General features: G+C 38.1%; 1 protein-coding gene across 1 annotated transcript in view; it reads right to left on the reverse strand.

Moving 5' to 3' along the window:
• LOC124556863 overlaps positions 1-7,118 on the reverse strand; it is a 124,106-nt gene extending 116,988 nt beyond the window's left edge. The window contains exon 1 of the mRNA XM_047130887.1: positions 7,105-7,118. The gene's annotated coding sequence lies outside the window, so the exon portion shown is untranslated. The remainder of the gene's footprint in view (positions 1-7,104) is intronic.
• Between the last annotated feature and the right edge of the window lie 310 nt (positions 7,119-7,428).

The raw sequence follows: 7,428 nt of genomic DNA on the forward strand, positions 1-7,428 counted from the left end.
GAAGAGGATATCAAGAAACTACCACCATAAGGACCTCTACCACCATGGCTTTATAGTCTCCTTGAGGTCCCCATAGGCAGAAAAGTCTCTGATATACTTGAACACTTTGATGGCACTTCATTCTTTACCAACATTCTGCAGCAAGAATCTCTGTAACTCATTGGCCAGAAATTGAATCTGAAAACCACTAATTTTCTGGCATGTCCTAAACTTCACATACTTCTTCCTCCATCAGACTTATTATGCAAATATTGAAGTGTTGCAAAGGCCTACTCTCACAGATGGTTGCAAATATTTACGCAGAGCATTTAAAGGAAGAAGTCCTGTAGTCAGCCAGATGGAAATCCACTCACTTCTGTTATATGAATGATACTTTTTTTGATTTGGCCATATGAAAAGGATAAACTCAATGATTTCCTCAAAAACCTCAACTCCAGGTATTATAATATCAAAAGTGACTATGGAGATAGAACCTGATGGAGTGGTTCCCATTTTCGACATCCTGTTTGAAAGAAGAGTTATCAGCTTGGCCAGAGGTATTACCGTAGAAACAGAACACACATGGGCATGCACCTACACACTGATAGCTGCCATCACTGAGCACAGAGGCACAGAGTGCTGAAGGTGCTGTACTCAGGAGTCGTACTCTCTTGGACACAGAAAGTCTCTCATGAGAATTAGAATCTCTGAAAACAGTGTTCTAGAAAACAGTTACCAAGAATGTCAGATCTGATAACCCCTACACTCCATATGACAACATGAGCTACAACAACAGAATAAAATGGGCAAAAGAAGTGGCCACAAGTTTCTCCCACTGACTGGTGCTTTATCAAGGAAGACTGGATGGATCCACAAAAAAATCACATTAAGACAGTGTTCTGTTAGTTGACTAACAATAGAGAGCATAAAGGGTGATCTCAGATTAGATAAGTTCAGGATATACCAAATACCCTGCCAATGTGGAAAGAACAAAACAGGTCAAATAGTGCGCACAGGTGAAGATTGTTGCTATGAACACCAGTGTTCATCCATTTACTACAGACAAATCAGTCAGCAGTTGGAGAGTATTGTTTGACCGAACTACAGACTATGAAGTCCCAGGATTGTGGCACAAATATTATAGTATACAGACTCTCTTATAAAATGTCTCAAATGAGGTCATCTTGTTTTCACCTGTTAATGTTTTGTTTTCTAATTGCAATTTCGGCATTATGCCATTCTCAAGCATCTACAAAAAATAATACAACATAATGAGGACAATTTAAAATGGGAATAATAGTATGTACTTCAGTATTTTGTTGACATTCATTTGTGGGTTGTGTGTCTTACTATTGTCCCTTCTTTTGTTTTCATAAGGAATCCAATTTGTACATTAGCTTTATGAAAATAATCTGCTATTTTGTCTGATAAGGCACCACAATAAGGTAAAGTTGTGTATTTCATTTTTTCTGGTTCTGCTTCTCTTGTTAATCTGTTTTCTATATCTATATTGTTGCTTTTGCTACGTAATTTTGTAGCATACATGTTGTCTACAATATCAGCATTTAGCCATTATTTGCTGCTATATGCTTTAGAAGACATAACTCTTCAGCAATGCCATTCTCTTCTAATGGGAGGTTAATGATTTGATTGGTCATAAGGTAAAGAAAGCCTTTCTTATGTATTTCTGGGTGGCAAAAACTGTTATGAATTACATTGTCAGAACAGGCTGGTTTCCAAAACATTCCGGATTTGTGGGTGCCATTGTCATTCTTTATCAACAAACCTAAAAAAATAAACAGACAGTTCTTTTTCTAGTTACATAGTGATAACAACTGAGCCACTGAAGACAACAAGAGAATCACCTACATACCACTTGTAATATAAAATCTTGCTAGTTGTATCAGTAAATTTTTCAAAGAATTGGTTCTTTATATGATTTATGAAACTATCTGCCAGTGTTCAAGCAAAACAACTGCCCACTGCAACACCATCTGGTTGTAAATACACTACTGGCCATTACAATTGCTACACCATGAAGAAATGCAGATGATAAATGGGTATTCATTGGACAAATATATTATACTAGAACTGACATGTGATTACATTTTCATGCAATTTCGGTGCATAGATCCTGAGAAATCAGTACCCAGAACAACCACCTCTGGCCGTAATAACAGCCTTGATATGCCTGGGCATTGAGTCAAACAGAGCTTGGATGGTGTGTACAGGTACAGCTGCCCACGCAGCTTCAACACGATACCACAGTTCATCAAGAGTAGTGACTGGCGTATTGTGACGAGCTGGTTGCTCGGCCACCATTGACCAGACGTTTTCAATTGGTGAGAGATCTGGAGAATGTGCCGGCCAAGGCAGCAGTCAAACATTTTCTGTATCCAGAAAGGCCCGTACAAGACCTGCAGCATGCGGTCGTGCATTATCCTGCTGAAATGTAGGGATTCGCAGGGATCGAATGAAGGGTAGAGCCACAGGTCGTAACACATCTGAAATGTAATGTCCACTGTTCAAAGTGCCATCAATGCGAACAAGCGGTGACCAAGACATGTAACCAATGGCACCCCATACCATCACGCCGGGTGATACGCCAGTATGGTGATGACGAATACACAATTCCAATGTGCGTTCACTGCGATGTCACCAAACACGGATGCGACCATCATGATGCTGGAAGCAGAACCTGGATTCATCCGAAAAAATGACATTTTGCCATTCATGCACCCAGGTTCGTTGTTGAGTACACCATCACAAGCGCTCCTGTCTGTGATGCAGTGTCAAGGATAACCGCAGCTATGGTCTCTGAGCTGATAGTCCATGGTGCTGCAAACGCCGTCGAACTGTTGTCGTCTTGCAAACTTCCCCATCTGTTGACTCAGGGATCGAGACTTGGCTGCATATCCATTACAGCCATGCGGATAAGATGCCTGTCATCTCGACTGCTAGTGATACGAGGCCATTCGGATCCAGCACGGCGTTCCATATTACCCTCCTGAACCCACCTATTCCATATTCTGCTAACAGTCATTGGATCTCGACCAACGCGAGCAGCAATGTCACGATATGATAAACCGCAATCGCGATAGGCTACAATCTAACGTTTATCAAAGTCGGAAACGTGATGGTACGCATTTCTCCTCCGTACACGAGGCATCACAACAACATTTCACCAGGCAACGCCGGTCAACTGCTCTTTGTGTATGAGAAATCGGTTGGAAACTTTCCTCATGTCAGCACGTTGTAGGTTTTGCCACCGTCGCCAACCTTGTGTGAATGCTCTGAAAAGCTAATGATTTGCATATCACAGCATCTTCTTCCTGTCGGTTAAATTTCGCGTCTGTAGCACGTCATCTTCATGATGTAGCAATTTTAATGGCCAGTAGTGTATATCTCATTCTCGAATTTAAAATAACTGAAAGATCATATCAATTGTAGCAACTTAATAATTTCATCAGTTTCATCTATTCCAGTTTTTTATGTTTCAGTGGGTTCTTTTTCATGGTGTCCATGGTTTCTATTATTGGCACATTTTTTGAATAAATTTTCTATATTAAATGAGACAAATTTTCTTTCCACTGGTATGTTTGCATCTTTAATCTGGATACCTACATCACTGGCATTTTTAACTGTATACTTTGTTTATGAAGCATAATTTTTTATTAGGATATCAAGTTACTTACAAATTCTTAATGCAGGTCTATCAACATAATTCACTTCAGGGCATATGGGATAGCCAGCCTTATGGACCTTATGTTGAGCACAGAGTATAGGTATTTGTGGTTTCATGACCAAACATTCATTGACCTCTCTCTCACTCAGAATTAAATTACACTTCTTTAAAGCCTTCCTGATTAAATAATTATATCTGTTGGTAGGCTCGATACTCAGTTTCAAATATTATTAGCAGCAATACAGTCTTGTACCTTAATAACATAATCATTCTCTATATGTGTGGTGTCTGCAAGCTAAGACGTGTGTGAACGAACAGGCACCATTTTTGGCGAATCACGAGTAACCCAGCACGTCAATACGGTAATTGAAATCTTGCATGCCCATCCCAGCATGGTATCGTCAACTGTGGCAGTCGCTTCCCATATTCTCTCCCAGATCTCTGCTACATCACGTGGTAGAGGCGGTACATATACCAGATATTTAATGTGCCACACAAAAAAAAGTCAAACGGAGTGAGATCTGGTGATCAGGGAGGCCATTTCATGAAACAGTTGTCCCCTTCTGTAGCACGGCCGATCCATCAAAGCGACAGCTCAATGTTCAGGTACCCACAAACTTCACAATGAAAATGGGGTGGAGCCCAATCCTCCTGAAAGATGAATGGAGAGTCCGACTGCATTTCAGGCATCAACCACTGCTGCAACATGTCCAAGTAGGAATATCCAGTGACAGTGCTCTCGGCGAAGAAAAATGGCCCGTATACTTTTTGATGTGACAAGGCACAGAAAACATTTACCTTTGGCAAATCACGCTCAAATTCAATGCATTCGTGTGGATGCTTTGTACCCCACATTCAACAATTATGCCTGTTCGCTTTCCCATTTGTTTGAAACGTTGCTTTGTAGCTAAAAATTAAGCGATCCAACAATGCCATCCCCATCCTCGTTCAATTTTTGCAACTGTGAACAAAACTCAAAATGCTTGTCTTTCTTGTCATCACTGAGCTTCTGCGCTAGCTCCAATTTGAATGGTTTTATTGACAGCTTCTTTCACAGGACTTTCCACACTGTCAATGGAGCCATTTTGAGTTCACGGAACACACAATGCACCGATTTCTTTGGAATCCTTATGAATGTACGGGCTCCACATTCACTTAACTCACACTGGGACATCCACTTCTCTTTGTTGTGTCAGTGGTAAATGGCCTTCCGTACTTGTTTCTAAACATCCGTTGAACAGTTGTAGCACACTTGTTTTTGTCGAACTCCAACACACAGAAAGCTCCCTCCACACCTAAAGTTGCCATGTTTGGGACTATCACTGAATATCGGCAAATTACCAAACTATGCTGTGGTGGTATACGTGAACCAGATCACAATCAGACATTGAAATGAATCCAATAGTGACAAGTGAAAATTTGTGCTGGATTGGGATTTAAACCTCGAGTTTCTATTGGGACATAATGCATATCCACACTGAAGGTATCATTATTTGCCACAGAGAGAGAGAGAGAGAGAGAGAGAGAGAGAGACTAGGTTTGTAGTGTTATTTCTCAATATTTTGTTACTTCTGCCAGGATTTTAAGTAATGAATATTTTTATATGATTTATTTTACAATGAGAGTTTAAGATGGCATTTCAGTTTATTGCACATATTGTTATATTTTCTTGCTCTATGTGTATCTCAGAATCCTGTATTTTGACTTTCCACTTGAAAGGGAATGAAAATTTAGTTTCTTGATTTCTTCTCAGTGTTTAGCCAATGCTTTTCATTCTGTTCACTAACTGTGCTGTTTGTGAAGCTGTAGCAATGACTACCACATGAATTAAGAGTAATTAACTTGATTTTGTGCTGATGTTGAAGATAGTTTTCTGTAAAAGGACAAAGTGACAGTTGAATTTTTGTTGTTTAATGAATGGTAAACAAATGTTTAAGAATTTTGCTGTGCATACCACTGCACTTCATGCTACTCACTTTACACATTTATTGGGTTGGATCATTTGAATTTATGTAAATATAATTAAGGAAGATATTATGCTCACAGATATTTATGAGGACATTTAGTTTACATTTTTGTTTGTTTGTTTAAACTTAATATGGTGTCTTTTACATAATAGTTGTGCTACCTTGTGCTAATCTCATTTTGAGTATTGAGCTTTATTATAATTGGTTTAAGGACTACCCACATGGGTCTTACTTTTCCATTTTCTGCTAGTGCTGTGAGAAAATAGATTCTCATTTTTTACACTTTAATGGAGTTTTTTATTGAATGTTTATGCTATAGGAGCTATGACTTTCAAGATTTTTTATGATACAGACAATTAATTTACAATGTTCATGCATTTTTGCTGATTTATATGCAACAGTATTGTGTGTTTAATATTGGATAACTAATCATAAAATTCATCCCACTTCTAACAATAATACAACTTTTTATTTCTTCGTGATGGATGCACTGACACTCACATTTTGATTGTGTTTTGATTGGCCCTTATTATTTAAAATTTTGACTGACATTACTTAACAAAATTAAAATAAAATGTTGTTTGTTACATTCAGTCCTCAGTTTCGAAATGCTGTACTTATTTCTATTATTTTCCCCAAGACCGCCTCTACCATTAGTTGTGCAAGTATTTTAGATATTGTCCCTCCTTAGAAGTGCAATCTGCAATCTACAGACCTGTCATAGCAGTAATCACCAGATTTGGGACACCACACCAACTAACCCATCTGTCGTAAAGACCATGAAATAATTATTTTATGTGCACAATTTTTTATATATTTTAATGCAAAGAAAACTCAAATATGCAATTACCTTCGTTACCTACTGCATATAAGCCCCAATAAGATGCCTTCTTTTCAAAACAGGGAAGGATCATAAAACCCCAGTTGTCAGTGGCAATGTGAAGCCCTACAAATTATAATTTTTATAGTCAAGCCAGCTAAATGTGCCACTACCTGTGTGCTGAACTAATGGACTAAAGTCCAACAACAGTACAGAGCCTGCGCTAAGACACAGCACAGACCACAATTCTTTGAATAACAAATCAGGAGGCAAAGGAAAGAGGCCATGTGACTGTGTCCCTCAGCTGCTTTAATTAAAGCAGTACGTATTTCTACTTTATGTGTGACAGATGTTCCAGATGTAATACACAAATTAAATTTGAAGCACTCAACCCACCTACTTGCTGGTGTAATTTAGATGAACAACAAAACTCCTTTCACATGTCTATTATCAAACTCTAACCAAGCATCCACAAAACAGCACAACCATAAAAAAAGAGTTAAATATTGTTAACAACAACATTTTTAAGTTCAAAGAAAAATAATGTTTCATTTAAACATATTAGTAAACATGCTGAGATATTTACACTCTTTCACAACATATAATTGCAAACTTTATGACACATCTTAATTTTTACTACAGATCATACATACCTCCGACCTAGAGAATGCTGAAATCTTTCAAGGGTATCTGATGATCCTCGCATCTAGTCAGTACCATGTGCATGGAAAAGAAACCACAAAACTAATGTGAGCCAGAAAATAAAATAGAACTATGCCTCACAGTAAGATATAAAAGAACTGTCAATACAATTCTGAATCAATCATTTATGGGCAAATCATTATTCTTATGCATAAAAAAGAAAAGACTTTAACTGTGAAATAAGAACAGGACAAGTTTAATATACATGAAACAAAATAACTGAATTATACCTGTGTGTATATGACATCATGCTTTTCATTTGATTTTGTTTTGAA

The sequence above is a fragment of the Schistocerca americana genome, chromosome X (genome assembly GCF_021461395.2).
Source record: "Schistocerca americana isolate TAMUIC-IGC-003095 chromosome X, iqSchAmer2.1, whole genome shotgun sequence".
Taxonomy (NCBI): domain Eukaryota; kingdom Metazoa; phylum Arthropoda; class Insecta; order Orthoptera; family Acrididae; genus Schistocerca; species Schistocerca americana.